Here is a 19920-nt window from a genome sequence, read left to right on the forward strand (position 1 = left end):
TCCTGAGCTCAAACAATCCGCCCGCCTTGGCCTCCCAGAGAGCTAGGATTACAGGCGTGAGCCACCGTGCCCAGCCAATACACAATTTTTGTAACATGCATAAACATGGAAGCCACATGCAAAGTGTAAGACACAAAGAGGGGTCAGAGGCTTGAGGCTTAAATAGTCTCTTCAGAGGGGAGAGATGCGGAGCTGGGAGGCAGACATTATTTTGCAAATGGTTCTCTCTGGAAGCGGGCTGGCCTGGGCCCTGGGAGGAGGGGGTGGACCTGCGCAGGAGCCAGGGCTGTCTCACTATGCAGATAAAGTCCCCCAGGTAATCTCTCGGAGCCGTGCTCAGAAGAACAGAGGAACAATCTTTCTGGGCATGGTGACCTGCAGTCTCTTCCATTCTCCTGCAGTTTCCTAGGGAGGGGGTCTTAAGACAATCGCATGTCTTTCAGAAAGAAGCTTTCTGGGTCAGATAAGGAAATTCCAGAGAAGGTGGAGATGCTGGCCACAGGGAAGACCAGACCAACTGGCTTATTAGAAGGACGAACTAAGTCATCTACCCGACTATTTTTTTTAATCTGGTCAGTCAATTAATAAACAGTGATTGCTTTCAAATTGAAAAAGAATAAAATAAAGCATCGGACTGGGCTGAAGGTAGTGAGTTATCTTAATCGATTCTTCACAGTCAGTTACAGACAGAAGTTCCTGTTTTACTCTTTCCCTCCTTCTCACTGCTACACTTGACTAGTCTAAAAAAAAGGCGCAGTGGCATGAAATTCCAGAGGGAGTCCCTCCCGGTGCTTTAGGAAAGAAGATCAGAGAGACAGGGAGGTGGGAAGGTCCGAGGGGACTGTTTTGAGGCTGACCGCCGAGGCCTTTGCTTGCAGGGCACTCGGCAGGGCAAAGGCCGCATTTGGCAAGCTGCTTCCTGAGCTCCGACAAGCTTTTTCTGGTCACTTTTTTTTTTTTTTGAGACAGTGTCTCACTGTTTTGCCCTGGCTAGAGTGAGTGCCGTGGCATTAGCCTAGCTCACAGCAACCTCAAACTCCTGGGCTCAAGCGATCCTCCTGCCTCAGCCTCCCGGGTAGCTGGGACTACAGGCATGCACCACCATGCCCGGCTAATTTTTTTCTATATATTTTTAGTTGTCCGATTAATTTATTTCTATTTTTAGTAGAGACGGGGTCTCGCTCTTGCTCAGGCTGGTTTCGAACTCCTGAGTTCAAACAATCTGCCCGCCTCGGCCTCCCAGAGTGCTAGGATTACAGGCATGAGCCACCGCACCCGGTCTACTTTTCTTTTTTTTTTTGCCTAGAAAACAAAGGGCTAGTCATAACAGCCACTTTTTTTTTAAGCCATCTCTAGGTCGAGAGGAATTAGCCACCATTTATTCAGCACTTTTTATATGTAATCTCATAATAGCCATGGGAAGTAGAAATTATAGCCATTCATTCAAAGAAAAAATAATTGAAGTGCAGAGAATTTACATTAATAATATATTGCTGAAGCTGGAATTCCAATCCCAGGCTATCCGCTCCAAATCCTATGCTTTTAACCATCATATTATACTATTCCTCAAATGTATAATCTTTTCAAATCTTAGTTTCATAAAATAAAAAATTTAACTATCACATATTTGTAGATAAAGGCCTGCTACTTACCTAATACATTTAAGCACGTTTTATAAATTTCTTTTATACGAAGGAGACTGGCAGCATTACTATTTATAGCTGTACTGCTAACTAACCTTGAACTATTTGTATAGCACATCAGAAAAACTACTACTCACATATACAAATGAAAGCAGGTCAATGAGATGTGCACTCTTGAGACTGGGCACAGTGGCTCATGCCTGAATCCCAGCATTTTGGGAGGCAGAGGTGGGAGGATCGCTTGAGCCCAGGAGTTTGAGGTTGAAATGAGCTATGATCCCACTGGCCTGGGCAACAGAGCAAGATCCTGTCTCTAAAAAAATATTTTTTAAAAAAAGAGAAATGTGCACTCTCCTTCACTTTTGAAGGACAATTCTTCAGGGTGCAGAATTCTAGATTGGTGGTTTTTGTCTTTCAACACTAAATATTTCGTTTAACTCTCTTGTTTGCATGGTTTATTGGAAGTGAGATGCAATTCTTATCTTTGCTCTTTTGTGGGTAAGGTGGTTTTTTTTCCTTTGGTTTCATTCAATTATTTATCTTTGAGTTTATTAAGTTTGAATATGATATGCTCGGGTATAGTTTTCATTGTTGTTTTTTTGTTTTTTCTTTTGGCATTTATCTGGCTTGTTCTCTGACCTTCCTAGATCTGTGGTTTTGTGTCTGATGTTAATTTGGGGAAGTTCTTGGCCATTATTGCTTCAAATATTTCTTCTGTTCCTTGTTCTCTTTCTTTCTCCTTGTAGTTTCCCTTCCCATGCACGATACAGCCTTTCTAGTTGTCCCACAGTTCTTGGATATTCTGTTCTGTTTTTCTCCAGTCTTTTCTGTTTGCTTCTTGATTTTGGATATTATTATATCCTCTAGCTCAGAGATTCTTTCCTCAGCCACGTCCAGTCTACTAATGAGCCCATCACAGGAATCTTCATTTCTGTCACAGCATTCTTGATCTCTAGCATTTCTTTTTAACTTTTTCTTAGACTTTCCATTCCTCTGCTTACTTTATCTATCTGTTTTTGCCTGTTGTCTACGTTTTCCATGAAAGACTTTAGCACATAAATCACAGTTTTTAAAAATTCCTGGTCTGATAATTCCGACATTTTTGCCATATCAGACTCTGGTCCTTGTGTTTGGTCTGCCTCTTCAAACTGTGTTTTTGCTGTTAGTGTGCCTTGTAATTTTTGTTGCGAGGTGGGCATGCTGTACTAGGTAACAGGAACTGTGGTAAATGGGCCTTTAATGACGAGGACCTGAGGTGTGGAGGGAGGGAAAGATTCCGTTGTTCTGTATTAGGTCTCAGATTGCTGGTGAGCCCGTGCCCTCCACTGAACTTCACCTGTGCTTCTCAACGTCCTCCCCTCCCCTAAGAGACACAGAATGGTTGGAGAGGGCTGGACGTGGGTGTTTCCCTTCTTAGGTCAGTTGGGCTCTGATGAAACCCCAGCAGCTCAGCCTTTGGGGGCATAGTCTCCCCTAAACGCAGGCGTTGTCAGGAAGAACAGAATGTTCTGGGGTATTTCAAGATGATTCCTTTGCCCTTCCTCTACTGGAAATGAGGGGATTTTTCTCAGAAATTCACTGTGAGAACTGAGAGGTAAGTGTCACAAAATGTGGGGGCCTCTGATGACTAAGTCCTTCTGGAGCTTTATTTATCAGACTTGTCCACACTGAGCTTCCAGCAATTCATCAGTGACAGCTCAGGTTTCCCTGCCTTGGCGGTGGTTCCCACGGAGGTTTCAGCACGTGGGTTTCTGCTCCAGGGAGTTGTGATTCTCTGTGAGGCTTCTAGTTTCCAAGCCCACCATGGATCTGGGGAGAGGTATGGAAATAGAACGAGTTAAAATGCCACAAAGCTCACTCTTCTTTCTGAGATTCAACTTTTCCTCCTGAGTAGAAGCTCCTTTCTTGTTGCAAGCTGGTGGTTAATTTCCAAAGTCTGAAAAAGTTGATTTTTTGCAATTTTCCTTTTTGCCGGTATCCTCATTGCTTGGAAAAGTGGATTTTTGGAGGTCTTTACCCCACCATTCTGGAAGTACTTTTCTCTGTCCTGAATTTTAATTCTACACATACCTTAAACACCAAGAGACATTATTGTTATTTTATACAGTCAATATTCATCTAGATTTAATCATACACTTACCTTTCTGCTGCTCATCGTTCCTGCTTGCATTATTGTGCCTCCATCTGGAATAATTTTCCTTCTGTCAAAGGGTCTCCTTTAGCATTTCTTTTTTTCTTATTTTCTAGAAATAAATTCTCTCAATTTTTGTTTGTCTGAAATAGTTTCATTTTACCTTCATTTTTGAAAGACATTTCCATTAAGAATAGAATTCTAGGTTGGCTGTTAATTTGTTTGAGCTTGTAGGAGTCAAGAGAAAGCCTCTCCTCTGTCCTTGAGAGTTCAGTGAAAATGAACTACTACAAAAGGTAGATTAACAGAAAAATTTTCTTCTGTTTGTTTGAGATAGAGACTTGCTCTGTTGCCTGGGCTAGAGTGCCATGGCGTCAGCCTCACTCACAGCAACCTCAAACTCCCGGGCTCAAGCAATCCTCCTGCCTCAGCCTCCCAAGTAGCTGGGACTACAGGCATGCGCCACCATGCCCGGCTAATTTTTTTCTATATATTTTTAGTTGTCCGATTAATTTATTTCTATTTTTAGTAGAGACGGGGTCTCGCTCTTGCTCAGGCTGGTTTCGAACTCCTGAGCTCAAACAATCTGCCCGCCTCGGCCTCCCAGAGAGCTAGGATTACAGGCGTGAGCCACCGCGCCCGGCCTTTCTGGTCACTTTTAAGAGGTCTTTTTGCTTTTCATTTCTGCAGTTTCGGTGTGGTGTAGCCAGTGCTGGCGTTCACAGGCTCCCTGGGTCTCTGACTTGGTTTCCTTTACCTTTCAGCCACATTCTCTGCAAATATCGCTCCTTCCCCATTCTCCCTGGAACTCCGATTACATGTATGTCTGACCTTTTCCCCATAGCCCGTGCGTCATTTAATTTTTTTCACTGAATGCCAGGCATTGTGTATGAAAATCATGGAGATACAATAACCCGAGGCTCTCCCGACGTTCTTTCCTCCAGAGAGGACTTGCTGTGGCTCAAGGCGGCAGCTTGAATAAGTGCAGGTCGCCTTAATCCAGTCCGGGCCTGAGCTGGTCTGAAACCGAGTTTCAGTCTTTAGAAGGATCAGATTATTTTCATTTTACTTTTGTGCCCAGGGTCTGGGTCTTCTGGGATCCTGATTGGAGCTCTGGGGTCTTTGCTCTTCCTCAGGGAACTCCAAACTCCCACTCTTGTCTCCCTGGTGGAGCGAGACTGCGGGGAGCCCTGCCTGGCTTCCAAGCTGCCAGCTCGGCGCTGCTTATGACTCGCTCAGGCCGGAGGGGGCCCTGCTGAGCCTTAGCCCGGGGGCACGTGGACGGGCTGAGGCCTCGTGGGGCCAGGTCCGTTTCATACACCTCCCTTTTCTCAAAGATGTCGGTGTGTTAAGTCTTTGCTATCTTCGAACAAAGTGTAAGTAAACTTTTATTTTGGAATAATTTTTAATTACAGAGAGTTGGGAAATAGGATAGAGTTTCTTGACACCCTCCTTCCAGCTTTCCCTAATGGTAACATCTCACCTCCCCCGTTCCATTTGTCAAAACTGAGACGTTGACGTGGCTATAACGCTTGCCGAACTGCAGACTTCATTCAGATTTCACCAGGTTGGTCACGATGTTCCTTTTCTGTTCTAATAGCTAATCCAGGTACAACATCATGTTTATTTGCCACGTCTCCTTAGTATTTTATAGTTGGCAGCAATTTTTATCAGTGTTTTGTTTTGTGTGTTTTTTTTTTTTGTTTTTTTATGACCTTGGTAGTTTTGAGGAGTACTGGTTAGGTATTTTGTAAAATGTCCCTCGATTTGGGTTTGTCTAATGTTTTCTCGTGATTAGACAGGATCGTGGGTTTGGGGGAAGAATACCACAGATGCTAAGTACGCTGCACTTCACATCAGATCAAGGAGTACATGATGTAAACATGACTTTTTTCTACTGATTTCAACCTTGATCACATAGTTGTGAAAGCCGACTGTACAAATTGGGGCATTCTTTTCATACCCAGCTAAATCAGAGTCAAGGAGCCAGGGGGAGAGCCCTTGGGGCACATAGCACTACTCCAGGAATAGAAGTCTTCAAAAGCCCAGCTGCCAAAACTACCTGCTACAACCTTAAGACCAGTTTTACCTAGTAGTTGTTGAAACGACCTGCCGTGACTCTAAGACTAGTTTTGCCTACCAACATCAATCACAAAACAGAGCTTGCCAGCAACCCAGAGCTTCTCTGGCGCCAATGAGCTTTCTTTCAAAAACAATATGTAACAGTTCTCTTTGGGGCACAGGGGCTCACGCCTGTAATCCCAGAGCTTTGGGAGGCTGCGATGGGAGATTCGTTTGAGGCCAAGAGTTCGAGACCAGCCTCAGCAAGAGCAAGATCCTGTCTCTACAAAAAACAAAACAAAACAAAAAACCCCTAAACACCAAACATTCCTCTTTCTAATAAAGCTCCCAACTTTTTCTTTGTTCTTTGGACATATCGAAGACCATCTGTTCTATGCGTATGCTCCAAATTGCAATTCTTGCTTCCCAAAATAAAACATTAAGCTCAGACATTTGTTTCTATATTTTATTTTGACTTTGACATGGCGAAAGCCCTGGCTGCCAGATTTCTCCAGCAAGGTTATGCTTTCCCCTTTCCATACTGTGTTCTTTGGAAGTGGGTCTCCAAGGACAGCCCCGCACAAGCGGCATCAGGCTCCACCCACTGGAAAGATAAGTATCTACTTATCTCATTTGGAATTCTTCTGTATGGAAGATTAGTCTCGAGAACAGTTTTTTACTTTTGTTTTTATTAAACCAGCATTTCTAGTTGTTCAGTGCAAGGATTGGTCTACTAGTTTGCTATGTCTAGAGACAGAAGTCTGCTGCATTTATTTTTAAGAAATGCATGTGTTTAGAGAAAGTTAAAGCAATTATCGCTATGTGTATACAGTCATATCATTTGCATATTTTACAATAAGCATGTGTTTTATTTTACAATCAATAAAACCATAATGCTTTATCCATTTTATAAAAATAACAAAACAAAACAGGGATCTTCACCTTTATTTTTGTAGGGGAGGGAAAAAAATCTTTTTCCTCTGCCCATCATAGGTTCTCCAGCTGGGGCCCTGTGAATTAGACTGACAAAAGGAAGACTAACAAGAGAAAACGAACAGAAGTTTAACGCATGCCTGGCATGCACGCGGGAGCACGTCCACAGTGTGAGTAACTCCAAGGGGTTGTCAGAACTTGGGCTCATGTGGAATCTTGGCAAAAGAACAATAAAGTTTTAGAGAAGTTGGTCTGAGGATCATGCCAGTGAAAAATTAAAAAAAAGAAGGGAAAGAATTAAAAAAAAAAAAAGAAACAAGAAGAAAAAAAAGAAAAAAGAAAGTTTTAGAGAAGTGACAAGATAAAGGAAAAGGACTTTGAGCTCCTAGTAAATTGTGAGAAGCCAAACGTATGGGAAACTGCTGGCAGATAAGGGCCAGTCAGGAAGGTTTTTAATGCAGGTTTCTTTGCTGCCCTCTCTGGGCTGATAAGGGTCTAGAGTTGTTGCCAGTGATTAACTTCTGTCGTTCTTGGTAGGGGTGACATCTTTACAAATTTATGTCCTGCTTTTAGACAAATGGGGGAGGGCAGAAAGCTTTTCTTGTGTCTGCTTCTTCTCAATTGTTTTCAGCTCAAAATAATCCCTGTGCCAAAGTGGCAGACTTTGGGGCAGCGTAGTCTGCTACCCCTCAGTTCCGATGATCTGTGACTGTGTCTCTCAGTGAAGGAAAAATGGAGTTCACTGTTTGGATTATGTAGCCCCAGGTCACATCTTCTCCTGTAAACTGCACTATTTGGATGTTGGGGACACAAGGAGCTGCACTCTGGGTCAGTATGCACAACACCAAAAACCCGGGGTCTGGAGTTCGAATTCCGCATCCATCACTTACCAAGGCTGGGTAACCCTGACCACCATACTGACCTTTCTGTGCCTCCTTATGCTTGTCAGGGAACGGAGGTAATTGTTACGTGTGCCTCCGGGGTTGCTGTGAGCAATACATGAGGACGTGAATAGGTGCCATTTCGCTCAGTGCCTCTGCCACGATGTGCTCAAGTCACGTCAACTAGGGTTATAATGAGGGGTCAAATGTAGGCCCAGAGGGGAGTCGGCCCGAGCCCCTCCCCCCCCTTTGTCTTCCTAGACCCTTCTCCTTACTGGACCTTCCCAGCAGAGTCCTGCTTGCTGGCGTGGGTCTTTCAGATCTCATTTTCTCTATAAATTTGGTTGCTAAGCAATGGTGCAATTTCCCATATTGACTAAACATTTAAAAATATGTTAAGTAAAATAATAGAGTCAGGAACAAGTCCAGGCCCTGGGGGTTTGCTTTTCACTCTTTGTTCTCTAACAGTAGAGTTTTTTCTTTTTTTAAAATCAAATAAACAAGCCAGCCGACACTCCTCAGGCTCACCGGGATCTCGCCCAGGGTGGAATCAGGTCTGATCCTCCAGGGGCCTGGCGCGGAGCCCAGTACCTGGGGGGCGTCAGGCTGTGTGGCTGAGGGCGCTGTGCATCTGAAATCAGCAGGTGCTGGGACAGAGGACACCCTGCGTGCACAGCAACACAAGGCACAGGGGACCGATCGAATAGCACATCTGTTGTGGAAAAGCGCGAACACGCTCTGCCATGCGATGAGCTGGTTAGTTCGCTGGGAGCCTGTTTTGTTCCTGCTAAGGAGACTGATCATGTATTGTTTGAATGTGTGAGGCGTTCCAGCTCCAATAACCACATTGGTGACCATGAATAAATAGAACGTGTTTGCATTTCCAAGTAGCGGGTTGGGATTTTATAATTTCCTATTTCCCCAGCAGCATCTCATTATCATGAAGCGTCTTCTGCCCTGTTCGCTGGGTTCTAGGCACAGGGTTTCATCCGAAGGAACGAGTTTTCAGGCCTGAAAATGAAAAGAAGGCTGCGTGTTAACTGAATGTTGTCAGGAAACCTGGGCTCTTGTTTTCTCGGTCCACGATGACTGTGGGCAAATCTGCTGTGTTTCAGGCATTGCGCTGGGAGTTTTAGATACATGACCTCATCCCTTCTCCCTACAAACCTGTGAGGTCACCACTACTTTGCACCAGTCCTTGGCCCGCCTGCTCTGGGATCGCGTCCGGCCTTAGCATTTGCCTAACTGCTGTCCCCTCCAGAGCGCGCGGGTTTGCTTTTCCTCTCACGAGCTTACAGAAAGTAGAAGTGGCAATCGCCAACATCTGTCCCTTAAACAGGAGATGGTCGCCCTTAGAGCAGCCCCCGGCCTGCTGAGCACGAGCACGGTGCTGGGCCTGGCCCTGCTCCTCTCCCCGCTGCGCTCAGCGGTTGGTGGGCGAGCTGGGCGAGCTGTTCGTACTCACCTTCCCAACACCACAAGCCCGATGTCCCGTGCGACACCATCCTCCAACGCTCCCGCGCCAGTCAGGTGTCAAACACTTCAATTCTGACACCGAACACCTGGAGTGAGCGTCACACCCACAGGTTAAGGGCCCAGCCCCAGGAGACTGCCCCACTTCAGACACCACTCACCGTCCTGGGCCACCGTGCTTCCGCCGACAGGTCAGAAGCTGGGAGTTCCCGCGACCCCTCAGGTTTTGATGATTCCCTAGAATGACTCACAGAACTTACAGTTCCCAGTTGATTGCAAGGACACAGCTCAGCAGCAGCCACGGAAGAGATGAATGGGGCAGGATGCGGGGGGCGCGGCGTGGAGGCTCCCTGCCCCCCGACACCCGGATGTGCTCACCAACCCTGAAGCGCTCTGAACCCCTTTGTTTAAGGGTTGTTGTGTTTTTTTTTTTAAATATTTCCTAAAAAGTTATATAAATGGCTGCATGCCGTGGCTCACGCCTGTAATCCCAGCACTCTGGGAGGCCGAGGTGGGAGGATCGCTTGAGGTCAGGAGTTTGAGACCAGCCTGAACAATAGTGAGAACCTGTCTCTACTAAAAATAGAAAAATCAGCTAGGCGTGGTGTCTCGCGCCTGTAGTCCCAGCTACTGGGGAGGCTGAGGCAGGGGGATCGCTTGAGCCCAGGAGTTTGAGGTTGCTGTGAGCGAGGCTGACGCCATGGCACTCTAGCCCGGGCAACACAGTGAGAATTTGTTTCAAAAAAAAAAAGAAAATTAAAGTTTCAAATAGAAGACATGAGTGGACCAGGGGAACACACATCATTGTCCTTTAGTTAAAATATTTAGTTAAAATATCTTTAGTTAAAATATTTCCCCAATATTCCTTTAATCTAAGAAAAAGGCCAACTTGCCTCATGATAAAGGCAGGTAGACATGTTATCGTGGGTATTCATGCTTTACAGATGGTAAGCTTGTGTATATACTAAGAGTTTGAACTAGTTCTATGATAGACTCCCCTTGCTTAACACATTGATCAAGCGCTACCTTCTGGTCAAAAACTGCAAAAATTTTGAGTATCTAATAAAATAACTTGAGTATATCAAATGGCTTGTAGGGCAAAATTGATTAGTTTGGCACTTTGAGCAAAATCTTGGTAGAAAACTCTCATATTACTTTGGTTCAATTAATAGATAGCATTTTCTCTAAACAATACTGAAAATTCACACGGGCATTATAACTACCTTACAGAACATACCATGTTAACACTCCCTAATCAGGACTTGAGAATTTTTATAGACTCAGCTTCTTCAAAAAGGCTGAGATTATGGCTTTTCCTTCTCAATTCCGCATTCCTTGGTCACTCTTCCCCACAAGCTGGCTTCCTTCCCTCTCCCCACAGAAATCCCAAATCTTTGAAAACATCCTTACTCATTTTATCCCTCCTTCCTAAAATCAGCCCACTGCACTGCCAAGTTATCCATTGCCAGGACTGATAACTGGGCAATTATCGTTTTACCATTTTTATACATTTCAACCTGGTTTGCAGCCAGCCCTGAGAAGCCACCATGGTTCAGACAGCAATCCCCTTGGGACACAGACGCAGGAATCAAAACCTTTCACACACAGTGCCGGGGAAGTTTGTGATTTTAATAAGAAAAATGCACCATTTTTCTGTTCTCCATGTCTGTGATTTTCGAATTCCTGAGCACTGGCCAAGAGGGCTGTCAAAAGTCATGTCGAACAGCATGACCACATTTACCTTTTCTTCCTTGGCAGTTTCACCACTGACTTGCTCTTTTTGTTTCGTTTTGTTTTGTTTAGAACAAGTAATAGCCAGCGAAGGAACAAAATAGCAGGTCCCAATACAACTCTTATCTTGAAGACACTTAGATCTGGGCTACTTAGGTGACACATAAAATAATATCTTTTTCAGAATTGAAAACAAATGTTCAACAAAACTTGTACATGAATGTTCATAGCAGCACTATCCACAGTGGCCTAAAGGTGGGAAAAACCCAAATGTCCATCAGCAGATGAATGGATAAACAAATTGTAGTATATACACACAATGGAATATTATTCAGTCGTAAAAAGAAAGGAAGTACTGATACACGCTACAAAATGGATGAACCTTGAAAACGTCACAACTAGACACCAAAGGCCAATATTACATGATTCCATCTATGTGAAATATTCAGAATAGGCAAATCCATGGTGTTAGAAAGCAGATTAATGGTTGCCAGAGGACTGGGGAAAGGAGGAATGGAAGCGACTGCTTAACGGGGTTTCCATTCCGGGTAGTTAAAATGTTCTAGAACTAGATGTGGGGATGGTTGCACCATATTATAAATGTACTAAATGTCACTAATGGTAAATTTTGTTATGTGTATTTTACCACAATTGGAAAAAACCTTTCCTAGTAAGCAAAACAAAACAAAAAACTTTTTAAAGATATTTGGGCATTAACTTAAATTAATATTTACCCTAAATTCCCAAAATAAAAAATAACCAATTAAGATATTGGTTACATAGGTGTATACATTTGTCAAAACTCCTTGAATTGTACTTAAGATTCTGTATGTTTCACTATATGTAAATTTTAACTCAGTAAAAATTAGCCATTCAAGAGTAACATAAAATATAACTATACTACATAAAAAAGTAATCTGTGGAAATGTGATCTTATATTACCTATAAGATTGGTTGAATTATGCAGCTACTGGGAATCCAGATACTTATCTGCAGTAGCTCTGCAGGGCTCTAGGAAGCGTATCATAAAGTCATTTAAATCACCGCTGAATTCTAGAAGGGATTCGCATGTGGAATTGCAATCAGGATAGACGGTCGGCAGCCTGGAGGTCACAGCGTGTTCCTGCTGCAGCTGCGCCCAGATGTTTGCAATGGTGGGGACTCGCTTCCCATTCGCAGCAAGCCCGAATGTAATTTCTCTTCCTGTTCTCTGGCTAGAGAGCAGTCAATGCTGACAGAGGTCCATTACAAATGAAGTTATTTACAATTGTCAATGGCTAGCTAATCCATCGCTCCATCCCTATTTCACCATGGCATAGTATATAAAATCACGTTGTGTCTGACAAACGAATCAGTAAAAGATTTTCCTCCTATTTACATTAGAAGCATCCAGTAAGAATATTCCCAAACAGATGCAAACATTTAACAACATTCGCCAAATATTTATTTATTTATTTATTGAACCCATGATATTGGGCATATTTTGCATGGCCACCTTCACATTAACTAGATTCCTCAGTTATTTATTTATTTTTTATCTCATTAGAAGTAGCAGGTGATGTGAAAGCTTCCAATTCCCAAGGAACTTGGTCTAGTTTAGTGCTTATTTCTTCCTTGCTGATTCTTTTATATCACATAGAAATGGGTTATTTATTTTTCAGACAGAGTCTCACCCTCTTGCCCGGGCTAGAGTGCCATGGCGTCATCATAGCTCACAGCAACCTCAAACTCCTGGGCTCAAGCGATCCTCCTGCCTCAGCCTCCTGAGTAGCTGGGACTACAGGCACATGCCACCGTGCCTGGCTAATTTTTCTATTAATAGTAGAGACAGGGTCTCCTTCTTCCTCAGGCTGGTCTCAAACTCCTGACCTCAAGTGATCCTCCCGCCTCGGCCTCCCAGAGTGTTAAGATTACAGGCGTGAGCCACCGCACCTGGCCCAGAAATGGGGTTATATGAACAACTCTTTGAAATGGCCTAAGTCAAATAGTGCAAGGGAAAAAAATAAAATTACAAACTCCAGGAAAAACAAAAAGCTGATAAAGAAAGAAAATAAAGATTAAAAACATTTCTTGGCTCTGAAGTCAACATTTGTATTGTCATAATATAAATCCTATTCATTAAATTTCGACTTTAAGAATCTATAGCTAGATAATGTACAGATGTAGTTCCGATTATAAGACAAAAAATGCTATTAACTTTGTCAATCTAAAAGTGAAAGTTCAAATGATAGAAGTTGAAAAGTAGAAGAGAAGAACTTAAAGTGACGAGGGGGTTAATATTCTCATCTCTTGAGGAGGGAACCAAAAGACACTATGTAGTTAATAGAATTAGAGGTAAAAGTGTTATTAATAGCATATGACTAAAGGTTAGTGGAGCAGACCCATGACCTAACCAATTCACATTCCCCTCTGTATCCTTGTAACAGAACCCCAGCGTTGTGCAGGGCATCATCAGTGTGGCCAGCCACACATAACAGATCACTCATAAACCAACGATTCTCAACACTGACTGCACTTTGGACCCTCCTAGAAGAAATTATAATTTACTGGTCTGGAGCAAGATTTCTCAACCTTGACCTATTGACATTTTGAACAAGATAATTCTTTGTTGTTGGGGACTGTTCTGTGCATTGTAAGATGTTTAGCAGCATCCCAGCCTCTACCTACTTGATGCCAGTAGCGGTCCACCCCCAGTTATGACGATAAAAAATGTACTCAAACATTGCCATATCGCCCTGGGTTGAGAACCACTGGACCAGGATAAGGCCATGTACAGAGCAGTACATTTTAAAATATCCCTAGGAGATTCTAATATGAAGCCAGGCTTGAGAACCACTAGCCTAAGCCAATTGTCTAATCCAGCTTCTTATAGGTTTTCCCAGCTTCCCTTGCAGCTACATGTGGCCATGTGACTTAGTTCTGGCCAGTGAGATTTAAGTGAAAGTTTGCTTTGCTGAGGGTTAGTGGAGGAGGTCTGAGAAAGCTTATACTTTCCATTCCTTGTACACAGCTGTGATGTTGGGAGCTGCAGCAGCCCTCTTGTAATAAAATGAAGATGTTGCATGAATAGAAAACCTAGCCCGTTAAGGACAGCAGAGAGAAAAGACAGAGGGCCTGGGCCCCTGCTGGCAGTTTTTGGCAGCCGAACCAGCAATAAACTGGACTTGTTAAGTGAGTAAAAATATTTCCTCGTGTGTTTAAGCTTCTGTAATCAGGTTTTTATTAGAGTGCAAAGTAATCGCAACCACCACAGTTAGAAATGTAATGAACAGAGGAAGTAAAAATAGAAACTATATTGGTAGGATGGGGCAGGGAAGGAGAGAGAGAATTATAAACAAGATAAATATTCACTTCTCATAACAGGAAGTCTAAAGGGATAAATCAAAACCAGATGTATATCTATCCAAAATAATTGAAAACATATGTATACACAAACACTTTTACATGAATGTTCATAGCAACATTCATTATTCATAACTGCCCAAAGTAGAAACAATTTAAATGTTCATCAACTAACGAATAAATAAAAAAGACGGTATACCCATACAATGGAATGTTATCCAGCCATAAAAAAGAATGAAGTTCTGATACATGCCACGACATAAATCAATCTTGACAACATTACACTAAATGAAAGAAGCAAGTCACAAAAGGTCACATATTGTTTGCTTCCACTTACGTGAAATGTCCAGAGTAGGCAAATCCACAGAAATGTAAAGTAGCTGAGTAGTTTCCAGGGTTTGGGGTGCAGGCAATTGGGAATGATGGCCAGTGGGTATGGAGTTTTCTTTTGGAGAGATGACAACATTCTAGAATTAGATAGTGGTGATAGGCTGGGCTCGGTGGCTCATGCCTGTAATCCTAGCACTCTGGGAGGCCGAGGTGGGTGGATCACTCAAGGTCAGGAGCTCGAGACTAGCCTGAGCAGGAGCGATACCCCGTCTCTACTAAAAATAGAAATTATCTGGACAATTAAAAAAATATATATATAGAAAAAATTAGCCAGGCATGGTGGCACATACCTGTAGTCCCAGCTACTCGGGAGGCTGAGGCAGGAGGATCGCTTGAGCCCAGGAGTTTGAGGTTGCTGTGAGCTAGGCTGATGCCACGGCACTGTAGCCAGGGCAACAGAGCCAGAGTCTGTCTCAAATAAAAAAAAAAAAAGATAGTGGTGATAGCTGCACAGCTTTATGAATATACAACAACTTAATGAATAGCACTCTTTTAAAGGACGAATGACAACGACAGAAACCGCTTTATAAGCTGAGTCTTAGAAAGACGGAGGGACCCACCAAAAGGCAACGTTTAAAGAGATTCCTTCTTAGGAGCAGCTGCAGGACTTGGGCAGGACAATTGCTTTTCATTATTAGCTCTTCTGTATCCCTTGACTTTTTAAAAAAACGTGTTTGTAATACTTTGGTAAAATTTTTAAAGAAAATTTAAAGAAAAAAAAAACTGCCCTAAGAATATTTCTTTCTTTGTAGCCCTAGATAAACCAGCAGCTCCAGCAAGGAAGAACTTTTCTCTTACACCCAGGCAGTCGCCACGTTAAATCCCCTTCCCTTCCTGCTGGTGTCTGCCAGCGTGGCGTCAGAGACTGAACACCAGCTTCTAAGACAAAAGGGAGAAAGAAAAATAAAAGACACATTCTTAACTAAAATCACACATTTATAATTCTTCAGGCCTGTGACTAGCACAGTGTTTTTCATAACCTTGAATAAGTGAGGAGCATCTCATAACTCAAAAATAAAATCCCTTTAAGAGCTCTTCAACAAGAAAAAGAAATGAGCATGTTAAACAGCAATAACCTGTCACTTCAATCCAAATCTAAATTCCAAGCCAGTGGGACAAATGTGCACGGTGGTTCAAGACAGAGCCGTAGATACCGCAACAGAAGTTCGTGCTCCCAGCTGGGCGACCTGCTTCTCTGGGGAAGGCACTTCCCCTGCAGATGACTGGGAAAGGCCCCTGCGCCAGACTTTTAACAAGCTGCTCCGTAGTGAGTCCGAGGTCTCAAGTCTTCCCAGCTGCCACTACAACTAGACACGCTTTCATTCGGTATCCTGTGATTTCAGCACCTGGTTGCAGATGTCATTGTTGAGAGTGAACATGGAGGGGGTGGGAACTTATGGGGACCCCCCCAACCCCTGCTTGGGTCTCCCTGCAGTTTCTATCAGATTCATGAGCAGAATCTAAAACAAATGGGTTTAGAAGTACATTTAGCCTCTTCTGGCTAATTCTGGTGCTCCTCTAGTCCAGAACATGTTCTTTTTCTTATGTTCTGCTATTTTGCACAGATTACTTCTTGCTTAGCATGAGGAGCAAAACCTCTGGCTTCTAACCCTGCCAGAGACTCCCCTGAAGCCAGTCTGCGCATTTTAGTTCTTCAGGCTCAGCAAGGTCTCATCTCATCTCATCTGCATTTTATGACAGTCTCACATTTCCTGTCTGAATCTGGAAGCATTCTGACCCCATGTGCCCTCACTGCCCCCTAAGGGAACTTTCCAACACACTCAGGGGCTATAGAGGATGGAGAGAACCTGGACACTGTCCTAAGCCATCATTGCCTGATTTCTCACCAAGAGCAAGAGGGACAACCCTTCCTCCCTGAAACCTCATCTTGCCAGTCTTCACTGGATTCCCAATTCCTGCGTCAGTGTTATTTTCATCAAGCCACACAGCAAGTGGGGCCAGATGGGTCTGGAAGGCATACATGACCCAAGGAGCAATGAAGGTAGAACCTCAGGGGCCGTGGGTGAGAGCCAGGCGGAGTTCAGCTGGGATTGCACGCATAGTGCTCCGTGATGAGGAAGGAGGCAGCGCTCCCCACCGGGGAACTGGGTGGTGGGTTGGCTGTGGACAGCCAGGCTCATCTGCTACTTTTATCACATCTGTGAAAAAGAGTTTCTCTTTCCCAAAAGTTCCAACAAAAAGTCTCAGAACTGAATCCGATTGGCCTGGTTTGAGTCACGTGTTCATCCCTGTACCAATCACTGTCTCAGTGGGAGGATTCCAAGAGTCGAGCCCTCCCCGCCTGAAATGCACAGGCTGGTCCTGGAGGATGGAGAGCAGGGTTGTCACTATGAGAAGAAGGGGGTGAGTGTCACAGGGACAAGAACAATGGCTTTCTCTACATATATCTACTCAAAAAAAAAGAAAAAAGGAAAGATGAGGGTGGACACTGGGAACGTAAGTCACTCGTACTCCCTAGGCAGTCTTGTCTTTGGCATCAATCTCTACATACCTTTTGGTAACTTGTTCTTTTACTTCTTTACTAAGGCTTTAGCGCTTACGGTGCTTTCAGTTCAGCATGAAGGTTGTATAGTAAGGCTGGCTCAACAGAAAGTACACTTGAAACCTGGGACTGAACCGTCCCAGAATGATTTCATCTATGAACACCCACTCCCCGTGCCCGGCCCCAGTGTAGCACAGCCATAGGACGTCTTCCCGCAGAAGAGAGATGTTCAAGGATCTCCCCAGGAAGGACTTTTCAGGAGGCCTCAACTTCCAATTCGAAGGTCTGAGGCTAAAGAATTGGGAAGGCTGGACAGTGTGTCCACACCCTTTCACCTCCTTCTTGGAGGCCCCACCCCCAGGTCTGGTGTCCTTCCCTCCCGTGGCCCCTCAGGGTTGGCTGGGAATGGCTCACCGTAGGAACTTTCCAGGACCATTTATGTTTTCAACAACAGAGCGTGGGAAGACTTAGCGGTGGAATGCCAGGCATCGGGACCTGCAGGGGAGGAATCCTGCAATTCTATGTCAGGCCCACTTGGGTTTGACCCCAGCTTTGCCACTTATTAAGTATGTGGCTTTGGGCGAAATACTTACGCAGCTTGGAAGAACTGCTATATTTCAAATACCCGTCAAGGGATCTGGTTTAAAGTGGGCGCCCAGTAAACGCAATGTCACTGTCATCATTAGTAAGTGTCATGCCTTCGTGGTGCGGTGCCCCGCGACCTGCTTTGCTGCGTGACCTTTGCCAAACCCCTGCCCCTCTGGACCATGAGGGTTGTTACTGGCTGTAACAACCGCCTGGTCTGAGGGCTTAGGGTTTCCACGTGCAGGGCGTGGTGGAAGTCCAGTGCACAGTGGCATGGTGTGCGTGTGTGGAGGGAGAGCACGAGTATGTGCATGTCCCTTTGCACGAGGTGGAGACGGTACCCTCGGAACCCAAAACCTCACGCAGGCAGAGAGGCCTCCAGCATCCTGCCGCCATGTCAGGGTGGCAGTCGCTAATGCTTTGGAAAACTTGAGAGGCAGGCTGTGAAACCGGTCTACTGGGGACCAAGGTTGGGTTGCCAGGGAGTCGCCCCCTCTCGGTCCCCAGGGTGCTTGAAAGGAACGAGGGGGCTCGGCGGGCCTGAGCTGAGTCCTCTGCAACCCCATCTCTGTGGAAAGGGTGTTGGCGGGCTGGGCCCCGCTGCGGGGTGCTGGCTGGCAGCCAGGCCTCCCTTTCAGTGTTTGCAGCTAAATTGGATCCAGATGTTGCTGAGGAATCTGATACCAAACAACTGCGTTCCCAGGGCAACTACTGTGGGAGGGGGGGAAGCCTCAGACCCCCGCAGCCTGGGTGGAGGTTTCAGAGGGGCTCGAGGCGATGGGATCCTGGGTGCTGCTGTGGGGAGGGATGGGGAGTTCCCTGGAGGGCCTAACGGTGGCCAGGTTATCATGTTTGTGAAGCGGATCTGGGCAAATGATGGGCGGGGTCTCTTTCAAAGGTACATAAATCCCACCTCTCCATCTGGGGAGCTGGCTCCAGACCCACTTGTTTTCTTGTGTCATTAAGGCTGTTTTCCTTTACCTGGGGCTCTCTCCCCACCAAGCTTGGGGGTCAGGCTGCGTGGAGCTGCAGGGGGTGGGGGCTGCGAAGGGTGTCCAGGAGCTGAGCATGGGTACTCTGCTGTCCTCCTAGTTTTTGAGCTCTACAGGGTGCCACAGACGACCCTCCCTCCCTTCCTTCCAGGCTTGCTGTGTGCCAGGCATTCAAAGACAGGACCGGCGGAGATCCCATAGGAGGGTCATCAGCTCAGAGCAGCTGCTGGACAACTCGAGGGAGGTCACAGCAGCAGAGGCTGATGGAGCCACAGTTGAAATCCAGGTCCGGCTGATCCCTGGAGAGTGTTGTCCCCTCTTCCATGGTGCATTCACTGAGCGCTGGGCCTGGCACTGGGGGAGGCAGACGAACAGGAGCCCTGCTCTGGGGGAGCTGGGGATGCAGGCAGGAGCGAGTGTGGAAGCGGGGCAGAGCGGGGCTGGACAGGATGGGGTCGGGCGAGTGGAGGAAGAGGCACAGCTGCAGAGGGGTGATGGCTGAAGTCGCAGGGGGTGGGGAGCGGTGGGGAGATGGCCCTCGGGGACGGTGGCTCTCTGAAGGAGCAGGACATGACAACTCAATGCAATCCCAGGTTGGCTCTTGGATCAAAAAAAAAAAAAAAAAAAAAAAAAAACCACCACCAACAAAAAAAAAATCACTGATAAAATGTCCCAAAACTCACTTTCTTCTTGTTGCCAGCCATATCTCTAGAATAGAAGTGCACAATTGATGTTTTTACACAGATTTTAAGCCAACCTCTTAATACAAATTGAAAAATCAAATCTGAAAATTCCAAAGGAGAAGTAATATGTTTCTTAGAAGTCTGTGGCAATGAGGTATGTAGTATGGCTAATCTTATTCATAACATCTTTAAGAAAAAGAAAATTTGTTCTTTTTAATGACTGGCACTTTTTGTAACCATTGATTTGACCTTTTAAAATTCTTTTCCCATATAGAAACCCTCCACCCTTGGCAGTACACAGAGTTTCTTTAAAGAAATTACATTAAATATATTTACTGATCAGAGTTTTACCCCAATGGAAAAATGCTTGAGGAAGTTAATTACTTAAAAGCTAGGAAGATAGGGAAATCATAGTTTTTCCCAGAATGACCTTTGTGGACCGGTTTTTTGAAAAAGAATTTGCATTTCTTTCCAAACACAGATGAGGTCCTGACTAACCCTCAATTTCAGCTGTGTAAACACTGAATTTTCAAACGTCTTGGAAAGAAAATGAGAGTAAAACTCGTAACAGT

The sequence above is a fragment of the Propithecus coquereli genome, unplaced genomic scaffold, assembly GCF_000956105.1.
Source record: "Propithecus coquereli isolate 6110/MARCELLA unplaced genomic scaffold, Pcoq_1.0 Scaffold458, whole genome shotgun sequence".
NCBI lineage: Eukaryota > Metazoa > Chordata > Mammalia > Primates > Indriidae > Propithecus > Propithecus coquereli.